The sequence below is a fragment of the Chiloscyllium plagiosum genome, unplaced genomic scaffold, assembly GCF_037043375.1.
Source record: "Chiloscyllium plagiosum isolate Xiang-an unplaced genomic scaffold, Cpla_swu_hap1 HiC_scaffold_27, whole genome shotgun sequence".
NCBI lineage: Eukaryota > Metazoa > Chordata > Chondrichthyes > Orectolobiformes > Hemiscylliidae > Chiloscyllium > Chiloscyllium plagiosum.
Window position 1 is genome coordinate 44,064,375 of NW_028270165.1, and position 22,684 is coordinate 44,087,058.

A 22,684-nucleotide genomic window follows, 5' to 3' on the forward strand; every position below is an offset into this window, starting at 1 on the left:
GTGGGTGAAGCTGTTCCCGCACTCGGGGCAGGTGAATGGTCTCTCCCCAGTATGGACTCGGCGGTGGTCCAGCAGGTGGCAAGAGCGGATAAATTCCTTCCCACACTCTGGGCAGGAGAACGGCCTCTCCCTGGTGTGACTGCACTGATGAATTTCCAGGGCAGATGGGACACTGAAGCCTTTCCCGCAGTCACCACACTTCCACGGTTTCTCCATGGGGCGAGATTCCTCTGGTTTCTCCATGGCCAAAGCTTCAGCTGCACACAAACGCATGTACAAACCCTCCCTGCCGTGAATTCCTCTTTCCAGGCTGTATAATTGTGACAGGCTGCACATTCAATACGCTGCCACAGTAGCGTCTCTCATCCAGCTCCACTGATGCTGAAAGCGTACTGAAACAGAAACCAAAGAATTTTGCTCCTTCTCACAGAATCATAGTCAAAAATCGTTACAGTCCCAATGGATTGATTGACTGTCTGTCATTGACATGAAAATGAGGACTGCAGACGCTGGAGAGTCAGTCAAAATGTGTGGTGCTGGAAATACACAGCAGGTCAGGCAGCATCCAAGGAGCAGGAGAGTTGCTGTTTCGGGCATAAGCCCTTCAACTACTGAATTTGAAACTTCAGTCTTCAAATCTTCAAATGCACTGGAAAAACAGATTATGAAAGTCATCACTGTCAGTCAGGGTAGAAATTCAGAACAAACAATTCTACTTTATGCGGAACATTCTTTTCTTTTGTAATTCCATGAAACTGAAAGCATCATTACCCTACTCTGATTGCTCTACATTTACACCTGATTAATGCATCTAACCTACACATCCTGGACACTATGGACAATTTAACATGGCTAATTCACCCAAACCTGCACATCTTTGGATAGTGGGAAGAAACAGGTGCTCTGGAAGAAATCCGCCGCAAACACCAGATGGAGAATGTGCAATATTCACACAGACAACGGCCCCGAGGCTGGAATTGTATCTGGCTCTCTGGTGCCGTGAGGCAGCATCACTAACCACAGACACCGTACCTTCCTTTTCCAGTCCGCCACCAAGTCACTCAGCTTGAGCTCAAGCAAAGCACTACGTTTAATTTTCGCTTCACACTCACTGAACTTTCAGCCCGTCCCCACTTCCCCTACAGGAAATGCAAACAGCTGGGGGGGTTGCCACATCGAATCCCGACAGTGCGGAATGAGGCCATTTGGCCCAACAACTCTCCATTTACTTCCGACTAATATACCTAACCCACCCTGAACACTATGGGGCAATTTAGCATGGCCAATTCATCCTAACCTGTACATCTTTGGACTGTGGGAGGAAACCGGAGCATCTTGATGAAACCCACACAGCCACGGGGAGGACAATGTCTGTGTGGAGTTTGCACAGTCACCTGAAGCTGGAGTCAAATCCTTGTCCCTGGTGCTGTGAGGCAGCAGAGCTAACCACTGAGCCACGTGCTGCCCGTGTCTGCTGAAAGAGATGCAATGTGGAACTTTATTGACTGTACTGCACAGTGGATTGTTGAATGAGGTTGAGTCTCAAAGGATCTGGAAAGAGGTAGCCAACATTTAGGAGCGCATTGCAACAGATGCTGGAATCATTCCTGAAAACAACAAATGCTGAAGATCACAGCTGGTCAGGCAGCGTCCACATAGAGAGAGCAAGCTAACATTTCAGGTCTTCTTAGAGATTTATAAAATCTTGCTGGATACAGAGAAGGTGAATGTCAGGAGTCATTTCCCTGGAATGAGGGATTTCAAGACTAGCGGACATATTTTTAAGGTGAGAACAGAAAGATTTAAAAACAAAATAAGGGGCAACATTTTTACACAGAGTGCTTCACGTGTGGAATGAATTTCCAGAGGAAGTGGTAGATGCGCCTACAGTCACAACATTTAAATGACATTTGGATAAGTACATGAATAAGAAATATTCAGAGGGATATTGGGCCAAGCACATGTAGGTGGGACTAGTTTAGTATGGGATTATGGTCAACATGGACTGGTTGGACCGAAGGATCTGTTTCCGTGCTGTGTGACTCTGACTGGATACAGTGGATGTGGGGAAGATGTTTCCACCAGTAGGAGAAACGAGGACCAGAGGACACAGGCTCAGGGTGAAGGAATGAGGAGGAATTTCTGCAGCCAGAGGATGGTGAATCTGTGGATCTCATTGCTGCAGAGCGCTGTGGAGGCCAAGTCATTGAGGGCATTTAAGACAGGGATAGATAGGTCTTTGATAAGTAAGGGGATCAAGGGTTACGAGGAGAAGGCAACAGAATGGGGTTGAGAAACATATCGGCCATGATCGACTGGTGGAGCAGACTCAATGGGCCAAATGGCCTCATTCTGCTCCTGTATATTGTAGTCTTAAAACTGGGCAGATTACTGAAGTGGTTTTCATGAACAATTTCAGAGTCCTGAAGTAAAGTCGTAGAGGTGTACAGCACGGAAACAGACCCTTTAGTCCAACTCGTCCATGCCGACCAGTTATCCTAACCTAATCTCGTCCCATTTGCCAGGACTTGGCCACTATCGCTCTAAACCCTTCCTATTCATATACCCATCCAGATGCCTTTTAAATACCGTAATTGTACCATCCTCCATCACTTACTCTGACACTCGTTCCATACATGCACCACCCTCTGCATGAAACACTTGTCCCTGAGGTCCCTTTTAAAATCTTTCCGCTCTCACTCTAAACCTATGCCCTCTAGTTCTGGACTCCACAACCCAGGGAAAAGACCTTGTCTGCTTATAAAATCATGAGGATTATGGATAGAACAAACGTGTGGAAGGTCACACCCACCCCCTGTGGTGAAACGGTTAAAAATTATGTCCCAATACATGTGTGAATCTAACCGGAATGGAGGTGTTGCTTAGTCCCGTGTGAATCTTATTACACACCTCCCCGTGTGAATCTTCTTATCTGTATGTAACCAGAATGGAATGTGTTTTTTAGCCTTGCTCTGCTGTTCACATGAATGTTTATATCTGGAAAAGAGTATATCAGCTGGAAAAGTCTCCAGTTCGGTGAGTCTGCTCCGGGGTTACGTTTAACCGCCGAGCGTGGGTTGTTGGCAACCGCTCTACGAGAACTGACGGCTCCCAGTTCCGGTAACATGTAGAGTGAGTATAAGCCAGACCCGTTGGTTGTGGCGACGCTGCGGGGAATAAAATGCCCATATTCTAGCAGACTCGCCTCTTGGTCGTTTGTTCTGTGTCAGACTACTCTCCTACGAACCTGACCTTGAGAATTTTTTAAAACATTTGGCGTAGTCGGCAGGATCAATCGCAATTGAGGAGAGATTTTGATACAGAGCAATGTTTTGGAAAAAGACTAAGAAACCAGAAGAACAAACTGTGCAGGTCCCGACCGTCCCGGGATGGCATGGATGTGGGCATGTACGTGGCAGTTTGTTTGAGAGAGGATCCCAGTCCTGCCGAAGAACCCCTTGCCTGGGGTACAGCGGAGGATGTGGGCATGTCCAAAAAGCTGAAGCGGAGTTAACAGAATTGAATGGGATTGAACTGAACTGAACTGAGTGGAACTGAAGTGAATCAAATTGAACGGAACAAAATGGAACTGAGCTAAATTGAATTGAAATGGACGGAACTGAATTGAACACAATTGAATTGAACTGAACAGACCTGAACTGAGCTGAATTGAACTACACTGAATTGACTGAACTGAAATTAACTGAAACGAATTGAACTGAATTAAGCATAATGTAACACATGTATTGGGCCAAGCAGTGGAATGTGGTGTAAAATTATGTCCCAATACATGTGTGAATCATAATGTAACACATGTATTGGGCCAAGCAGTGGAATGTGGTGAAACGGTTAAAAATTATGTCCCAATACATGTGTGAATCTAACCGGAATGGAGGTGTTGCTTAGTCCCGTGTGAATCTTATTACACACCTCCCCGTGTGAATCTTCTTATCTGTATGTAACCAGAATGGAATGTGTTTTTTAGCCTTGCTCTGCTGTTCACATGAATGTTTATATCTGGAAAAGAGTATATCAGCTGGAAAAGTCTCCAGTTCGGTGAGTCTGCTCCGGGGTTACGTTTAACCGCCGAGCGTGGGTTGTTGGCAACCGCTCTACGAGAACTGACGGCTCCCAGTTCCGGTAACATGTAGAGTGAGTATAAGCCAGACCCGTTGGTTGTGGCGACGCTGCGGGGAATAAAATGCCCATATTCTAGCAGACTCGCCTCTTGGTCGTTTGTTCTGTGTCAGACTACTCTCCTACGAACCTGACCTTGAGAATTTTTTAAAACACCCCCCCTCACAAAAGCTTCCTCACTGTTCTATCTACCTGCGACTCTACTGTCAAGAAGCTATGAACCTGCACTCCAAGGTTTCTTTGATCAGCAACACTCCCTCGGACCTTACCTGATTTGCTTTTCCAAATGTAGTACCTCACATTTATCTAAATTAAACTCCATCTGCCATTCCTTAGCCCATTGGCTCATCGGATCAAGATCCCATTGTCATCTCAGGTAACCTTATTTGCTGTCCACTACACCTCCAATTTTGGTGTCATCTGCAAACTTACTAACTATACCTCTTATGCTCACATCCAAATCATTCATATGAATGATGAAAAGTAGTTGAACCAGCACCAATCCTTGTGGCACAACACTGGTCACAGGCCTCCAGTCTAAAAATCAACCCTTCACCACCACCCTCTATCTTCTACCTTCAAGCCAGATCTGTATCCAAATGGCTCGTTCTCCCTGTATTTCTCGAGATCTAACCTTGCTAACCAGTCTCTCATGAGGAACCTTGTTGAATGCCTTTCTGAAGTCCATGGAGATCATGTCGACTGCTCTGCCCTCGTCAATCCCTTGTTGCTTCTTCAAAAAATTCAATCAAGTTCGTGAGGCATGATTTCTCACGCACAAAGCCATGCTGACTATCCCTAATCAATCCTTGCCTTTCCAAAGACATGTAAATCCTGTTCCTCAGGATTCCCTCCAACCACTTGCCCTCCGGCAATGTCAGGCTCACTGGTTGATAGTTCCCTGGCTTTTCCTTGCAATCTTTCTTAAATATTGGTACCACGTTAGACAACCTCCAGTCTTTCATCACCTCACTTGTGACTATCGATGGTACAAATACCTCAGCAAGGGACCCAGCAATCACTTCTCTAGCTTCCCACAGAGTTCTAGGGTACAACTGATCAGGTTCTGGGGATTTATCCACTTGCATGCATTTCAAGACATCCAGCACCACCTCCTTTGTAGTATGGACATTTTTACATTTTTCAAGATATCATCATCTGTTTCCACACATTCTATTTCTTCCATGTCCTTCTCTACAGTAAACACTGATGCAAAATACTTGTTTATTATTTCCCCCAACTCCTGCAGCTCCACACATAGACTGTCTTGCTGATCTTTGAGGGGCCCTGTTCTCTCCCTAGTTACCCTTTTCTCCTTAATGTATTTATAAAAACCCTTTGGATTTTCCTTAACTCTACTTGTCGAAGCTATCTCATGTTCCCTTTTTGCCCTCCTGAGTTTACTCTTAAGTATACTCCAACTGCCTTTATACTGTCAGGATTCACTCGATCTCTCCTGTCTTTACTTGTCATATGCTTCCTTCTTTTTCTGAACCAAAAGCTCAATTCCTCTAGTCATTCAGCATTCACTACACCTACCAGCCTCCCCTTTCACCCTAGGTTCTAGATGAGAGTGGTGCTGGAAAAACAGCAGTTCAGGCAGCATCCGAGGAGCAGGAAAATCGATGTTTTGGTCAAAAGCCCTTCATCTAATCTAGAATCTGGTTTCCAGCATCTGCAGTCCTTGTTTTTACCTAGTTTTTCCCCCTTTCACCCTAACAGGAATATACTGTCTCTGGACTCTGTTTCTTATTTTTGAAGGCTTCCCATTTTCTCGCCATCCCTTTACCTGCGAACATCTGCTCCCAGTTAGCTTTTGGAAGATCTTGCCTAATACCAAGTTAGCCATCCTCCAATTTAGATCTGGTCTATACTTTATCATCACTCTTTTATAGCTCATAGAATTATGGTCACTGTCCCCAAAGTGCTCCTCCACTGACAGCTCAGTCACCTGCCCTGCCTTATTTCCCAAGAGTAGGTCACGGTTTGCACCTTCACTAGTCAGAACATCCACTTACTGAATCAGAAAATTTTCTTGTACACATTTAAATTCCTCCTTAGCTCTACTTTTCGAAGCTATCTCATGTTCCCTTTTTGCCCTCCTGAGTTTACTCTTAAGTATACTCCAACTGCCTTTAAACACTATGGCAGTCCCAGTCTATGTTGGGAAAGTTAAAATCCCTGACCATAACCACCCTATTATTATTACAGATAACTGAAATCTCCTTACAATTTTTTTCTCAATTTCCCTCTGACTATTAGGGAGTCTGTAATAAAATCCCAATAAGGTGATCATCCCTTTTCTTATTTCTCAGTTCCACCCAAATAAGCTTCCTGCATGTATTCCCAGGAATATCCTCCCTAAGCACAGTAATATATCCCTTATCATAAAAGCCACTCTCCCTCCTCTCCTGCCCCCCTTTCTATCCTTCCAATACCATGTGTGTTCTAGAACATTAAGCTGCCAGTGCTGTCCATCCTTGAGCCATGTTTCTATAACTGCCATGATATCTCAGTCCCAAGTTCCTAACCATCATCTGCCTTCCTTATTTGGCCTCTTGCAATTGAAATAAATGCAGTTTAATTTACCAGTCCTACCTTGTTCTCTGCTTTGTTACTTCCTGCTCTGATTGTTTAACTCAGTCCCTTTCCCAACTGGACCAGTCACAGACTGATCTCTTTCCTCACTATTTCTCTGGGGTCCCAGCAATTCCTGCCCCCCACCCACCCCTACCTTACTAGTTTAAATTCTCCTGAGCAGCTCTCGCAAATCTCCCAGCAATATATTAGTTCCCTTCCAATTCGGGTGCGATCCATCCTTCTTGTACAGGTCTTTTCTGCCCCAGAAGAGATTCCAATAGTCACATTTTTGGATCCTTTCTCCCATGCACCTGTTCCTCAGCCACATATTCATCTGCCCTGTCCACCTATTCTCACCCTCACTAGCAACATTCCCCATTAAATGGTTAAGTCCTGGATTGCTTTCCTAAAATGCAACACCTCACGTTCGTCTAAATTAAACTCCATCTGCCAATCCTCGGTCCATTATCCCATCCAATCGATTATAATTTATAGCAAACTCTCTTTCCTCTCTTATTCCCTAAAAGCTGAAAATCTCCATCCCACACACACTCCTTTTATTCTCATTTTACTGAACCTAATCCCTGCTCTGCCTCATCCTGAAAAGTCTGGTTCATGCTGATTAACAGGCCTACACTCAGGGGGGATTTAATCAAAACATAAGAATGCTGAATGGCTTTGACAGAGTGCATGTTGGGGGAGATGTTTTCAGTGGTAGGAGAGATGGGGACTTGAGGGCACAGCCTTCGAGTAAACGGAAGATCTTTTCGAACGGAGATAAGGAGAAACTTCTTCAGCCAGACAGTGGCGAATCTATGAAATTTACTGCCACAGAAAGCTGCGGTAGCCAAGTCACTGAGTATATTTAAGACTGAAATAGATGATAGGTTCTTGAGTATCAAGGGGAGAAAGCTGGAGAATGGGGTTGAGAAACTTATCAGCCATGATTGAATGGTGGAGCAGACCCAGTGGGCTGATTGGCCTAATTTCTGCTCCTGTGTCTTATAGGCTCTTGCTGTTCTGGACACAGTGAGAAGCTTGGGAGCAGGCGTAGGCCATTTGGTCTTTCAAGCCTGCACCAGCATTCAACAGATCATGACTGGATATTAATCTACCTACATCTAGGTTGATAAACTGGGATTTTTTTTCACTGGAGCATAGAGGTGACCTCACAGAGGATTATAAAATCACGAAGGATAGAGATGTCCTTTCGCTCAGATGTGAGCTTCAAGATTATTTTTAAGGCGAGAGGAGAAAGATTTTAAAAACACATCAGAAGCACCCTTTTTTAAGAGAGTAGTTTGTGTGTGGAATGAATGTCCAGAGAAAGTCCAGAGGTCAGATCAGTTTTCCTTCGTGTGAATCAAGGAAAGCGATGGGATCAGACGTAGGACCAGGCCGTGCACTCAGAGCATGTGCAGACCAACTGGCAGAGGTCTTCCCGTACACCTCCAACCTCTCCCTGCAGCAGGCCACTGTCCCTGCCTGTTTCAAGAAGGCCAACATCATCCCTGTGCCTCAGAAGACTCATGCAGCACGTCTCAATGACTACCGCCCAGTTGCCCTAACTCCGGTGGTCATGAATTGCTTTGAAAAGCTGGTCATGGCATTAATCAACTCCAGCCTTTCCACTACTCTTGCCCCACTCCAATTTGCCCATCGGCAAATTGGGATCCATGTCAGATGCCATATCATTTGCCCTTCCCTCCTCCCTGGAACATCTTGACACCAAGAACAGGTACGTAAGAATCCTACTTGACTACAGTTCAGCCTTTAACACTATTATCCCCTCGACACTGATTACTAAACTTAGTGATCTCGGACTAAGCCCCACTCTCTGCAACTGGATCCTCAGTTTCCTGACCCACAGGCCACAATCAGTGAAGACTGGGGACAATATTTGATCCTCACTAACACTCAACACTGGAGCCCTCCAGGGGTGCATACTCAGCCCCCTACTGTACTCACTGTATACCCATGACTGCGTCACCAAATACAAGACTAATGCCATTTACCAGTTCACTGTCACCACTATAGTCCGTCAAATCTCAGATGGCAACAAAACAGACGGGAGGTGGAAGACCTGGAAAAATGATGCACTGAAAACAAACGAGATCTCAATGCTAGCAAAACCAAGAAACTCGTTATTGACTTTTGGTGGGATGTTACTCATGACCCATACACATTAACAGCACAGAGGTGGAATGAGAGGAGAGTGTCAAGCTCCTGGGAGTGGTCATCCACAACAAGCTGTCTTGGATGTATCACTACCTGGTATGGCAACAGTACCATTCAAGATTGGAGACGGTTACAGAGAGTGGTGAACTCAGCCCGGACAATCACAAAGGCCAACCTCCCATCTATAGAATCCATCTACCAGGCCTGCTGTCAAGGGAAGCCGCCAGCATTCTTAAAGATCCATCCCACTCTGGCAATGTTTGTCTACAACCTCTACCATCGGGGACAAGGTACAGAAGCCTGAACAAACGCACCAGCCAGTTTTGTAACAGTTTCTACCCTACTATTGTTAGAATACTGAATGGACTCTCAAACTCTCAGGATGTGTCTGAACCTTTGTTTTTGTTTTTGCCACTGTTTACCTATTATTTACTATGCGACTTAACTATGTGATCGCAAGACAACGCTTTGCACTGTGCCTCAGTACATGTGACAATAAATAAATTCAATTCAGTTCAAGTGGTGGATGTAGTCCAGTTAAGGGTTAAAAAGCATTTGGATCAGCACGTGAATAGGAATGGTTCAGAGGGATATGGGCCAAACACTGGCAGGTGCAACTAGTTTAGTTTGAGAACATAGTCAGCATGGATTAGTTGGACAGAACAGTTTGTTTCTGCACTGTCTGACTGTCTAACTGTTCTATACTGGTCTTAAACCCATTTTCTTGCCTCCCCCCCATAACCATCCACTTCCTTGTTGTCGAAAATTCAAATGAACTCAGCCTTGAATATATTCAATGTACCCCACCCCCCAACTGCAGGAAGACATCGCCACCTCTGAACTCAATTCCTCTTGCTAATGTACCACTTGCCTTGCTCATTGCTTGCTGATATAGAAGGACGCTGAGGCCTGTTTGTACATCAACACATCATTCCTGATGAAGGCCTCGTGCCTGAAATGTCGAATCTCCTGCTTCTCAGATGCTGCCTGAACCTGCTCTGCTTTTCCAGCCATACATTTTTCGACTCTGATCTCCAGCATATGCAGTCCTCACTTTCTTCACATTCCAATATATCACTATTTAAGGAATGCGTCTCCTTTCTGCTTTTTTTTAAAAACAGCAAATGCGATAACTTCACATTGTGCTACTACATTTGCCATGTGTTTGCTAACTGAGACACAATCTTGGACCAACTTTTCCAGAGTCTCTCCCCTCGCCGGGATTCACTCCCTTTCCTTTCAATTACTGCAAAACAAAAATTGAACCCCAGAATGAAAACAAATGGAAAAGGGGGTGAGAAAAGAAAGTGCCGTACTCACAGATGTTGGACAGAGGAAAGAAGTTGCAGTCTGGGGTGAAGCTCCATCTTCATTCAGAGAGGAACAACAGCAGTAGCAGCTTCAGAAGCTCATGGTCAAACTTCCGTATTCAGACAATAGCAAGCCTCTGATTGACAAAGGAACCAGGCTCCTTCCGGTCATCCCGAGCTCCCCATTGGCCCATCAAAAGAAGTTCGCGGTCCGTTTTTGCGGACAGCGTGGGGTATGCGCAGTTCTTGTTCACGCCGCTGAACATGCGCAGTACTTACTGACACCGAGGAGTATGCGCAGTGTGGTCTGTGGCGATGCTGGTGTTGTTGACAAGATTTTGTACCCGAACGTCAAATGTCAACAGGAGTTTAAAAAAAAAGCTGAAGCTACATTTTTTTAAACCTGTAGCTCGACATTTTATTGCGTTTGCATTTTGTGTGACTCCTCAACTTTTGAATGTCTTTTCCCCAGGGTAGGGGAGTCCCAAACTAGAGGGCATAGATTTCGGTTGAGAGGGAAAAGATTTAAAGGGACCTCAGGGTCAGAAAAAAACAGTTTGAAAGTTAATTCCCCTCAACAAATGCCCCATCTTATGCCCTGAATAAGATAGATTGTTCACAGCCTATTAATCATGAGTAGCAATGATTAATATTATAATCCAAAAATCCACATTCATGCCTTATTATTGATTCCCCATTGATTAAAATTCTGCCCAACATCTGCCTTGACTGTACTTAGTGATTGAACTTCAATAGCCCTGTCATTCATTACCCTCTGAGAGAAGATATCCACTTCATCTCCATCATAAATATGCAAACACTTAAGATTAGAAGCTATTCCTTCTGGTCTGAGACTCTCCCACAAATGAACACTACCTTTTTGGCAACTAACCTTTCAGGCCCACTAAAATTCTGATATTTATTCATTCAGATCTCCTCTCATTCTTCCAAACTCGAACGAATGCTCAGCTAAGCTACTCAACATTGCATCATTAGCAAACACGTCAATTCCCGGGATTAATTTTGTGAACGCTCTCTCACCAGCTTCCAATGTTTCTGTCATCTCCTCTACTTCGAGGGACCAGAGTGCAAAACACGCAAGTTACAGCATAATAAAAGAATGATAAATAATAGACATTTTTCTAGCAGAAATTCGAAAATGTGCAAAAATAGTCAGACGGAAAAGAGTCCAATCATGTAGTGGTAAGGAGCCTGATGGCTTGGGGGAAGAAACTGTTGCCTAGTCTGGTCGTGATAGATTGAATTGGGAGGTGGGTGTGAGGATCTAAAGTTGGAATTTAGGCAACAAAATATGTACATTTTTATTTCAACAAAATGGCTTCTCGATTTAAAAGAATACTACAAAATGGCCTGTGAACCATACTGCTGATTCGCAGAATTAACTTGCAGTTCAAAGATAAGAGGGCAATAGAATTTTCATAAGATGAATACTGACACATTATTTGACCATTTGAACTAACCGTGAACTAATACATGGCATGACAATTTATGTAAATTAGATATCCTTCTTAAAGAAAATATCATTGGATTAACTTGCTGTAAATCATGTCACCTTATTATATGTGATTGGTCTTTCTCGTAATTAAGAGCTGGAAATGTGTTGCTGGAAAGGCGCAGCAGGTCAGGCAACATCCAGGGAACAGGAGAATCGACGTTTCGGGCAGAAGCCCTCTTCTTCAGGGCTTATGCCCGAAACGTCGATTCTCCTGTTCCCTGGATGCTGCCTGACCTGCTGCGCCTTTCCAGCAACACATTTCCAGCTCTGATCTCCAGCATCTGCAGACCTCACTTTCTCCTTTCTCGTAATTAAGACTACTATTTCTTAAAAAACATATAAATCATGTGCAATTTTCAAATGTAATTGCGCAACTTCATCACGGAACACAGAAGCTTCAATCTCTGTGTTGCTGGATAGAATTGCGTTAAGATACCTTAATTCAATAAACTAATGAACCTTGCTTTTCGAGTACACCGCATTTGTCGATTCCTTTGACCGGTCTCGAACCAAGAGGCCCCTCTTGAGGAGACGCAGATCTTCATTTTGGTGCCCTGACACGTTTCGGCTCGGACAGATTGTGAACAGCAGTGTACGAGTTAAATGTCCTTCACTATTGAGTGTTGAGGAATTCGGCCTGCCAGACGTGATTATTTTTAGAACGTTTGGTTTTCCTGTCAGTCAAGTGGTGTCTGACGTGACCAGTCCAGCCCGAAAGAATCGGTCTTAGCAATGGTTGAGTCTGGGGGACTTGTTAAATGTTTAAAGAGGGGGGAGAGATTAATTGAAGTTGAGGGTGCTTTGGTACTTGCGGACAGTGGTCTTCGAAAATTGCTGAACTCTGAGGGGAGGATTGAAATCTGAATTCCCAAGCTTTATTAATTTTTGGTTTTTTTAAAAAAAATCCTTTCTCCTGAGCTTCGTTGCTTTCAGAAATAAAACAAAATCAATCTCCAGAGATTGGTTATTTTCTGGTGTTATCTTTTTAATAGAAAAAAATTCGATCGCTTAAAATTCATTTATTTTCGGTTCGGGTTGTGTTCACTTTGTTAGTTTTCGGTTTAAAAAAACTCCGATTGCCTAAACTTCGTTTATTTTCGGGTTCGTTTCATTTGAACTTCGTTATTTTTCGGGTTGTAGCTTCGTTTATTTTGGGGTCGCGTCATTTAAACTTCGTTACTTTTCGGTTTAAAGAAACTCCGATTGCCTTCGTTTATTTTCGGGTTCGCGTCGTTAAACTTCGTTACTTTTCGGGTTTTAAAAAAACTCCGATTGCCTTGATTTAGAGACGCCGCTGTTGGACTGTGGTGTAGAAAGTTAAAAATCACACAACACCAGGTTGTAGTCCAACAGGTTCAATTGGAAGCACACTAGCTTTCGGAGCGACGCTCCTTCATCAGGTGATAGTGGAGGGCTCGATCATAACACAGAATTTATAGCAAAAATTTACAGTGTGATGTAACTGAAATTATACATTGAAAAATTGATTGTCTGTTAAGCCAATCTGTCAGAATAAAGTGATAGTTTCACTTCTTTCATGTGTAAATCACAAAACCCTTTTTTTTAAAGTTGCATTCTCGGGTTAGCTGTTAACAGTGGTGACAGCTAGACAATATTTTGAAGGAGTTAGCCCCCTGTGTTCTCTGTCTATGACCTGATGTTTAGATTGATTCTAATCTTAAAAAGTGATATAACAGAGTTTTACATAAATTCACGCAGTTTTTGAGCTCAGAGTTCTACATGAATGTATGCAGTTTTTGAGCAAAGTGCAATGTAACTCTGCAAGTACAAATTCACCACACAAAATATATGTGTGCATGTGGGTCTTTGTCTGTGTGTGTGTGTGTGTGTCTGTCTGGGTTGGGATTTGTGAGTTTGAGAATGTGTGTGTGCGTGTAGTGAGTGCAGAGTGTCTTAAGTCTGTGAGGGAGTGTGTGTGTCTATAAGGGTGTGTGTGGGCGCCTGTGTGCACCTGTGTCCGTGTGTGTTTGTGTAGGAATATATGTGTGTGTGTGTATAGTGCAATGGTGACCACCTGTAATGTGACATGGTCCCGGTTGAGGCCCTCCCTATGGGTACCGAACTTAGCTATCAGCCTCTGCTCGGCCACTTTCCTCTGCTGCCTGTCCCGAAGTCCACCTTGGAGGATGGTCACCCGAAGGTCCGAGGTTGAATGTCCTGGACCACTGAAGTGTTCCCCAACTGGGAGGGAACCCTCCTGTCTGTTGATTGTTGTGCGGTGCCCATTCATCCGTTGTCGTAGCCTTTGCTCGGTTTCCCCAATGTCCCATGCCTCCGGGCATCCTTGCCTGCAACGTATAAGATAGACAACGTTTCCTGAGTCACATGAGTACCTCCTCCTCTATATTGGGGAGACAGGCCGGCTACTTGCGGAGCGTTTCAGAGAACACCTCTGGGACACCCGGACCAACCAACCCAACCACCCTGTAGCTCAACATTTCAATTCCCCCTCCCACTCCACCAAGGATATGCAGGTCTTTGGACTCCTCCATCGTCAGACCACAACAAAACGACGGTTGGAGGAAGAACGCCTCATCTTCCGACTAGGAACCCTCCAACCACAAGGGATGAACTCGGATTTCACCAGTTTCCTCATTTCCCCTCCCCCCTGTCTCAGTCAAATCCATCAAATTCAGCACCGCCTTCCTAACCTGCAATCTTCTTCCCGACCTCTCAGCCCCCACCCCAGTCTGACCTATCACCCTCACCTTGACCTCTTTCCACCTATCACATTTCCGACGCCCCTCCCCCAAGTCCCTCCTCCCTACCTTTTATCTTAGCCTGCTGGACAAACTTTCCTCATTCCTGAAGAAGGGCTTATGCCCGAAACGTCGATTCTCCTGTTCCCTGGATGCTGCCTGACCTGCTGCGCTTTTCCAGCAACACATTTCCAGCTCTGATCTCCAGCATCTGCAGACCTCACTTTCTCCTCACATGAGTACCTGCCATGTACAAGGTGGAAGGTGTTCCCACGCGTAATAGTGGTATCTATGTCCACAATCTGACACGTCTTGCAGCGTCCACCGTGACAGGGTTGCATGGTGTTGTCCTGAGAGCCGGGCAGTTTGCTATGAACAATGATCTGTTTGAGGTTTAGCGGTTGTTTAAAGGCAAACAGTGGAGGTATGGGGAAGGTCTTGGTGAGGTGCTCATCCTCATTGATAATGTGTTGCAGGTCATGAAGAACATGGCGTAATTTTTCAGCCCCTGGGAAGTACAGAACAACGAAGGGTACCCTGTCAGTTGCAGCATGAGGAGGTCATTATGATTCCTTGCTGTGCCACAGACTCTCCTACCCTGGGGAAAAGACTTTAAGTACTCACCCTATCCATGCCCCTCACAAACGTCTATAAGATCACCATGCAGCCTCCGATGCTCCAGGGTAAATATTGTCAGCCTATTCAGCCTCTCCATGAAGCTGAAACCCTCAAACACTGGCAACAGCCTTGTCAATCTTTCGAAGTATCACACATATTTCCTACAGCAGGGAGACCAGAACTGAACACAGTATTCCACAACTTATCCTCCCAACTCCTGTACTCTCTGCTCTGACCAATAAAGGCCAGCATACCAAACGCCTTCTTCACTATCCTGCCTACCTGCGACTCCAATTTCAAGGAACTATGAACCTGCAGTCCAAGGTCTCTTTGCTCTACAACACTCGTCTTAACTGTCAGTCCTGGCTGGATTCACTTCTCCTTATCAACAGCTCAAGGCCAGGAGCCTGGAACGTTTGAGGTCCTTTTCATGTATGGAGTTGTTTTTCTTATTCCTTGACTGTTGATATGGTAGTTTACTGGCCTTGTAAGTCTGCTGTTAGGTCGGTTTAACTTTACATTTTTTTTCTGCCTGTCTGCAAAGTCAGGCCCTTACTTCTTTGTTTCCCTGTGCTTTTATAGATTTCACAATAAATGTTAATTTTCCATTACACCATCTGGATACCTTTTAATTGTACCAGCCACTACCACTTCCTCTGGCAGCTCATTCCTTACACGCACCATCCTCTGAATATAGGAGTTGTCCCTTAGGTTCATTTTAAATCTCACCCTCACCCTTAAGCTATGACCCATCCAGGGAAAAGATCTTGTCTATTTACCCTATCCATGTCCCTCCTGATTTTATAAAAGTTTGTAGGGTCACCCCTCAGCCTTTGGCGCTCGAGAGAAAACAGCCCCAGCCTGTTCAGCTCAAACCCTGACAACATCCCTGTCAATCTTTTCCGAACACTTTCAAGTTTCACAACATCCTTCCTCTAGCAGAGAGACCAGAACTGCATACAATATTCCAAAAGTGGCCTAACCAATGTCTGGTGCAGCTACAACATAAATTCAACTCCTATAATCAGAGGATTGGGAAAGTTTTCAAAACCCACAAAAGACAACTGGGAAAGAACGGAGGGGCAAACCGAACTTTTGCGGGTCAGCTTGGCCATCAGGGCGGGGGGATGGGAATGAGGGAAGAAAGCTGAATGTGCTGGAGCCAAGGCGCAGGAAGAACAGAGGATGCAAAACCCGGCGTAAAGCTGCAATGAGGAATATTGCATGTGATGTACTTGCACCTGTTGCAGTTACTTGTGGGAATCAGCTGCATTTTAAAAATAAAAACAGAAAACCTAGCTACCCCTGACACAAAACTACGTGGAAGCCATTTTGTCACGAAGCAATGTTTGCAGTAAAATGTAGCCTGTTAACATAATGCTGTCTGAGCTCTGGCTAAGGAATTGTGTTTTGATAGTCTGACCTTGCAGCTGCAGGCTGTCTCTGCTCCTCAGGCCATTGGACTGTGCTGCTTCATAGAATGATGGATTGGTTCTCTCTGTCCCTTATCGGTAATTCGAGCCTAGCTGAACCTGCAGTATAAGATAACATTCAGATTTGTAGACATTAAGAAACGTAGGTCTGGACAACGTATGTGAAACTTACGACTGCCCCTCAGTTGCATAATTAATGGAGATTGTGCTTGTGATTTACCATAAAACTTGTAACATTCTGTATTACTTTAGAATACGTCAGACTTTGTTTGACTCCCCATGGCAACGAATAAAGCTAGTTAATTGCTCAAGGTCTCCTCTCCTGACTACTTTGCTTTAAATGATTTGACACACGAGTTACTTTGCCCCAACAATACTAATAGTTACATCTAGGGAGAGAGAATTCCTCAAGTAGGGCACTCTCAGAATCCTGGGACAGCCCTATTTCTGGTTTCCTTCCTAATGAACAAACATTAAGCATTTATTTATTTTTGATTTTGTTTCATTTTTCTTGTTTGATTCCCTGCTCTGACTACACTCCGAGTCTGGATGGGTGACAGGCTGAGATTGTGGGTTGGCTTTCGATTGACTGAATGTTTTCTTGTTCTGGAAGCTGTAAAAGAGGCGTGAAAGCTTCAGCAGAAGTCCAGCAAAGCTGAGAACAGACCGACATCTTACTCTGTGGGAACAGGGAGATCAGAGGACAGAGAAATCAGGCCCTGAAACCCGAGCTGACACCAGACTACTGTGTGCTCAGTGCTTTGGTGAGCAGTGCCAACCCTCTGCCTTTACCTCGCTTCCCATCTGACTACACCTCAATATCCAGGACCCAATCCTTGCCATCCTGAAGCCATGTCTCTGTAAGGAGTCTCAGATCATAATTATTCACTTCCAATGTGTGCAGTTAATTCATTCACTTTTGTTACAATGCGGCACACATTCAGACTCACCATGTATCATTTCAATTTTTGTGACATTAGTATTCAGTTTCGATTGCTGATACATTTCCTCTCCTTGTCCCTTTCTGTTGTTCTGATGTTCATTTTCCACATCACTACATTGCTCACCGGCCATGATTTGGATTGGCCATGCTAAATTGGCCACAGTGTCCAGGGATGTGCAGGTTAGGTGGGTTAGCCATGGGAAATGCAGGGTTATAGTTTCGTAGTAATAGAAGCAGGAATAGGCCATTTGGCCCTTCCAGCCAGCTCCGCCATTCATTAAGATCATGGCTGATCTATCCATTGTCTGAGCTCCTCCCCCCCTGCATTGTCCCAACTACCCTTAATTCCCAGACTCAACAGAGACACTCAGCCTTGCAGCTGTACTGCCACCTGATAAACAAATTCTTTCCTTCCATGGGAATATCCTTCTCTTTGCAAGGACCTATTGCACACTTATCAGCTACTGACCAACACCATCCAGACACTACGTCGCTGGGCAATGTGACTTAGTTACTCAATATCCTGCAATTAACAGTTTGCTAATTGTTAAATGACTGTAACCTATATAATCACATAACTCTCTGTTTCTCGTCGGAGTGACTTGTGACTATTAGGTCGACTTGGCTCTCCCCGTGAGCTCCCGAATAAACAGTCAATAACTCAAGGTTTGTGTGTCATGATTACTTATCCAATACTTATTGGACTACTACGAGCAAGTCACCCACAGCATAATCCACTTCCATCCCCAACATGGATCAAGAGGCCATACTTTTTTGCCAGACAAGTGAATGTATCAAGCTCAGGAAACAAAGCCTGTCAAACATTAACAGGCACAGATCTAAACCAACCTTTTCCAGAGTCTGTCCCTTCCCCTCGATTGACTTCCTTTTTCCCTCAGCTCCTACAAACCAACAGCTGAACCCAAGGATAAGAAAAGAAAGGGGAAAGGGGGCGAGAAAAGAGAGTGCGGTACTCCAGATGTTAAACAGAGAAAGGAAGATGCAGTATGTACTGAAACTCAATCTTCATTCAGCGAGAGAAGAGCTTCAGAAACTCATGGTCAAACTTCCGCATTCAGACAATGGCGGGGGTTTTAATTAGCAGGAGGACCAGACTCCTTCCGGTCCTCCTGGGATTCCCAAAGGTTGGTCACACTGTCCATCAGAACGACGAGGGGCGGGGCCCCATTCCGATCTCACACAGGCGCACCATGAACATTGCTCACAGCCGATAGAGCAGTATCTGGGTCGCATGGGATTGTGGGTAGGACATCAGCCATGAAAGAGCTGAAATAAAGAGTCCCATATGCCTTCTGAACGGTCCTTTTTCATGTGTTCATGACGTACACGCCAGGAGCCAATCTTTAATCGATTTTCAATTGATCCACTGAGTGAAACACTACAGATGTTTAACTCGAAACTCTATTTCCAATTCAGTGTCAGTATATCGCTCTTTGTCCGTCCTCAAATAAGGACCAAATCATGCCTGCCTTGAAGAAGTTTTCCTCCTCTCTCTACAAGAATCTTAGGGAGTCCCTCTCCCACTGCAACTCCCAGGTCTTTTCCTCTGCCCTGAAGCTCTTCAAACTTCCAGCTCAGCACTGTCCCCATGACTTGTCCGGACGTGTCCGACCTGCCTAGCTCCTTTTCCACCTAACCACTCCACCCTCTCCTCCCTGACCTATCACCTTCGTCTCCTCCCCCACTCACCCATTGTACTCTATGCTACTCTCTCCCCACCCCCACCCTCCCCTAGCTTATCTCTTCACGCTTCAGGCTCACTGCCTTTATTCCTGATGAAGGGCTTTTGCCTGAAACGTCGATTTCAAAGCTCCTTGGATGCTGCCTGAACTGCTGTGCTCTTCCAGCACCACTAATCCAGAACCAAATCAAAGCCCAACGTCTATTCCATCTGAACATTGATTTTTTTTTTTAGTTTGCAGATTCCAACCATTTATTAAAAGTTATTCATGGTACATGAGCATTGCTGGCTGGCCAGCATTTAGTTCCGCTTGAAAAGGTAATGGTGACCTGCCTTCTTCAACTGCTGTGGTCCACACGCTGTACGGTGACCCATAATGTCCTTACGGAGGGTATTCCAGGATTTAAACCCAGCAACACTGAAGGAACAGCAATATATTTCCAAGTCAAGATGGTGAGTGCCTTGGAGGGGTACTTGCAAGAAGTTGTGTTCCTAAGTATCTGTTGCCTGATTCTTCTAGATGGAAGTGGTTGTTGGTTTGGAAGGTATTTTCTAAGGATCTTTGGTGAATTTCAGTGTTGTGTCTTGTAGATCATATGCACTCCTGCTTCTGAACAGTCAGGCAGAGGAAGTGGATGTATGTGGAGATGGTGCCAATCAAGCAGGCGACTTTTTCCTGGATGGTATCAAGCTTTTTGAATGTTGTTGAAGCCGCACCCATCCAAGCTGGTGGGAGAGTAGTCAGTTATACTGTTGACTACTGCCTTGTAGAAGATGGGCAGGATTTGGGGAGTTTCTTGCCACAATATTCCTGACCTGTTGCCTGCTCTTGTTGCCATTCTGTCTGTTGTTAGTCTAGTTGAGTTTCGGGTCAATGGTAAACCTCAAGGATGTTGATAGTGGGGTGTTTAGTGACAGTAACACTGTTAAATATCACGGGGCAGTGGTCAGATTATCTCTTTTGGGGATGAGTCATTGTTTGGCATTGGCGTGGCATAAATGTTACTTGTCACTCATCAGCCCATTGGATATTGTTAAGAACTGCTTCAGTTTGTGAGGAATTGTGAACGTTGTGCAATTATTGGTGAATATCACCACCTCTGACCTTATGATGGAAGAAGGTCACTGATGAAGATGGTTGAGCCTAAGACACTACCCTATGAATTCCTGCAGATACGGTCCTGGAACTGAGATGACTGACCTCCAACAACCACAGCCATCTCTCTATGTGCCAGGTATACCTTAACAATTAAGATACACAACAATTATTTTAAAACAAATTGAAGGAATACATACGAGACACCCCTCTTCTGGGAGACGCCAGTGCAAGTTTTTCTGTTCCAGAAACAATCTGATAAATGTTTACTGTCATCAAATTTTTGATCTTGGCCAGCCACAGCATCCCCTGTCCATTCCCCCCATCACCCACAGATCCCACTGTCTATTCTCCCCCACCATCCACAGCGCCCTTGTCCATTCTCTTTCCATCCCCAGCTTCTTGTCCATTCTCCCTCTATACTTCAAACAGCCTGTCCATTCTCTCTCACGCAACCCTCTGCAACACTGTCATTTCATTCCTCACCCTCTGCCTTCTGACCAGTCCTTCCACACACCCTCTGCCCCATCTATTCTCTCTCCACCACACCCGCTGTCCCCATCTATTCTCTCACCACAACCTCTGTCCCATTTCTATTCTTCCAGGCCTCCACCATCTCCTCTCTATCCATTCTCTCTCTCTCCCTCCCCCCACCATCTGCCATCCCCGCCCATTCTCTCTCCCCTGTTGTGGGGAAAAACACCAGGCTCGGATTCAGAATTGAGGTTCAATGACAGAGTTTATTGCACAAGGTAATACTGGGGCTCCGGGGATAGAAAGACACCAACAGAACAGTGTCAGCTGCGAGACTTCTCTCGACCTGGAGCACACGTCAAGAAACTTTTATACATCTTGTGATACAATTGGTCAGGGATGAGATTATTGTCTTTGTAACATGATTTGTTTATGGTAATCCTTGTAGAATTGTTGATAGTTTCGGTACAGTCTTTGTCAGTTCAGGCACAGCCTTTGTTAATTTCCGCACAGTCGTTGTCAGTTTCAGTGCAGACATTGTCCATTTCAATGTCTGCATGGAAATCCATTGTTGTAGTAATGGGCGCTAATTGCTCTTCCTGAGAAGGGGGATACCTGCAGCCCTGGTTATTAGCATTTGGTATTGAGTCTGTATCAAGCTGTTAGCACTTCTATAATGGGTGTTGGCTGGACCCAGACACTTCGGCGGGCAGTGTTCATTACTCATGTGTATTCTCTCCCCCACCCGCCTTAAACTAATCACCTGGGTTGTGAGTCCATTGTGCTGGCATTCTGGTGGCCCCAGGCAGTATCTGTATCAGCTCTGCTGTTTCTCTCCGTATTGTCATCTGGCGGCCATCTTGTGTGTCAAGTTGGCCAACTGATGGCTCAGTGATCATCTTGTGTATCTGTGTGCCTAGTGTCACCCTGCCCTGTGCCATCTCCCACTTCTCCGCCACGCCCATTCTTTCTCCCCCGCCCAATCTCTCTATCAACCCCACTTATTCTCTCTCTCTCTCTGTCCCCCCCCCCCCACAGTTTCTCTCTGTCCCCCATCCATTCTGTCTCTTTTCTCCCCAGCCCCCACCACACCCTTCTTTTCTCATGCCTCGAACCAGCTTTGACCACTGTATCAAGCCCTTCAAAGGATACACACACACAGAGAAAATGGATGGTGATGACTCTACCTGGGAGTCGGGAGGGGTGAAAAATGGAGAAAGTGAGGACTGCAGATGCTGGAGATCAGAGCTGAAAATGTGTTGCTGGAAAAGCGCAGCAGGTCAGGCAGCATCCAAGGAACAGGAGAATTGACGTTTTGGGCATAAGCCCTTCTTCAGGAATTCTCCTGTTCCTTGGATGCTGCCTGACCTGCTGCGCTTTTCCAGCAACACATTTTCAGGGGTGAGAAATGGCTGATCTTCAAAATTGAGAATACCTAAAATGATATCTTCAGAAACATCGTTAAAGTCAGAAAGCACGTTCAAGTTTTTCAAAGAGCTGCTGAAATCTTTCTGAAACTTTCACTGAAATAAGCATAGTCAGGCCACAGCTCAGGAGAGGCTGGGAGGTGTGAATGGGCGAAAGTGAGGACTGCAGGTGCTGGAGATTAGAGTGGTGCTGGAAAAGCACAGCTGGTCAGGCAGCATTTCAGGCTTTTGTCTGAAACGTCGATTTTCCTGCTCCCTTGGATGCTGCCTGATCTGTTGTACACTTCCAGCACCACTCTGATCTTGACTGTAAGGGGTGAATGGCCTAATGAAGTTGTTCCAACTATCTAGAAATAGCGTCACAGAGCACAGAAACATACCCTGGTCTATGCCGACCAGATATCCTGAATTAATCTAGTGACCCATTTGCCAGTATTTGGCCACTTATCCCTCTGAATCTGTCCTATTCATACCCCCATCCAGATGCATTTTAAATATTATCATTGTACTAGCCTCCACCAATTCCTCTGGCTGACACGCACCACCGTCT

At 45.1% G+C, this 22,684-nt stretch overlaps 1 long non-coding RNA gene across 1 annotated transcript in view; it reads right to left on the reverse strand.

Moving 5' to 3' along the window:
• LOC148143824 (uncharacterized) overlaps nucleotides 1–10,244 on the reverse strand; it is a 129,869-nt gene extending 119,625 nt beyond the window's left edge. Inside the window, exon 1 of the long non-coding RNA XR_015751331.1 lies at nucleotides 10,216–10,244. This is a non-coding gene — a long non-coding RNA (uncharacterized LOC148143824). The remainder of the gene's footprint in view (nucleotides 1–10,215) is intronic.
• Nucleotides 10,245–22,684: the final 12,440 nt, after the last annotated feature.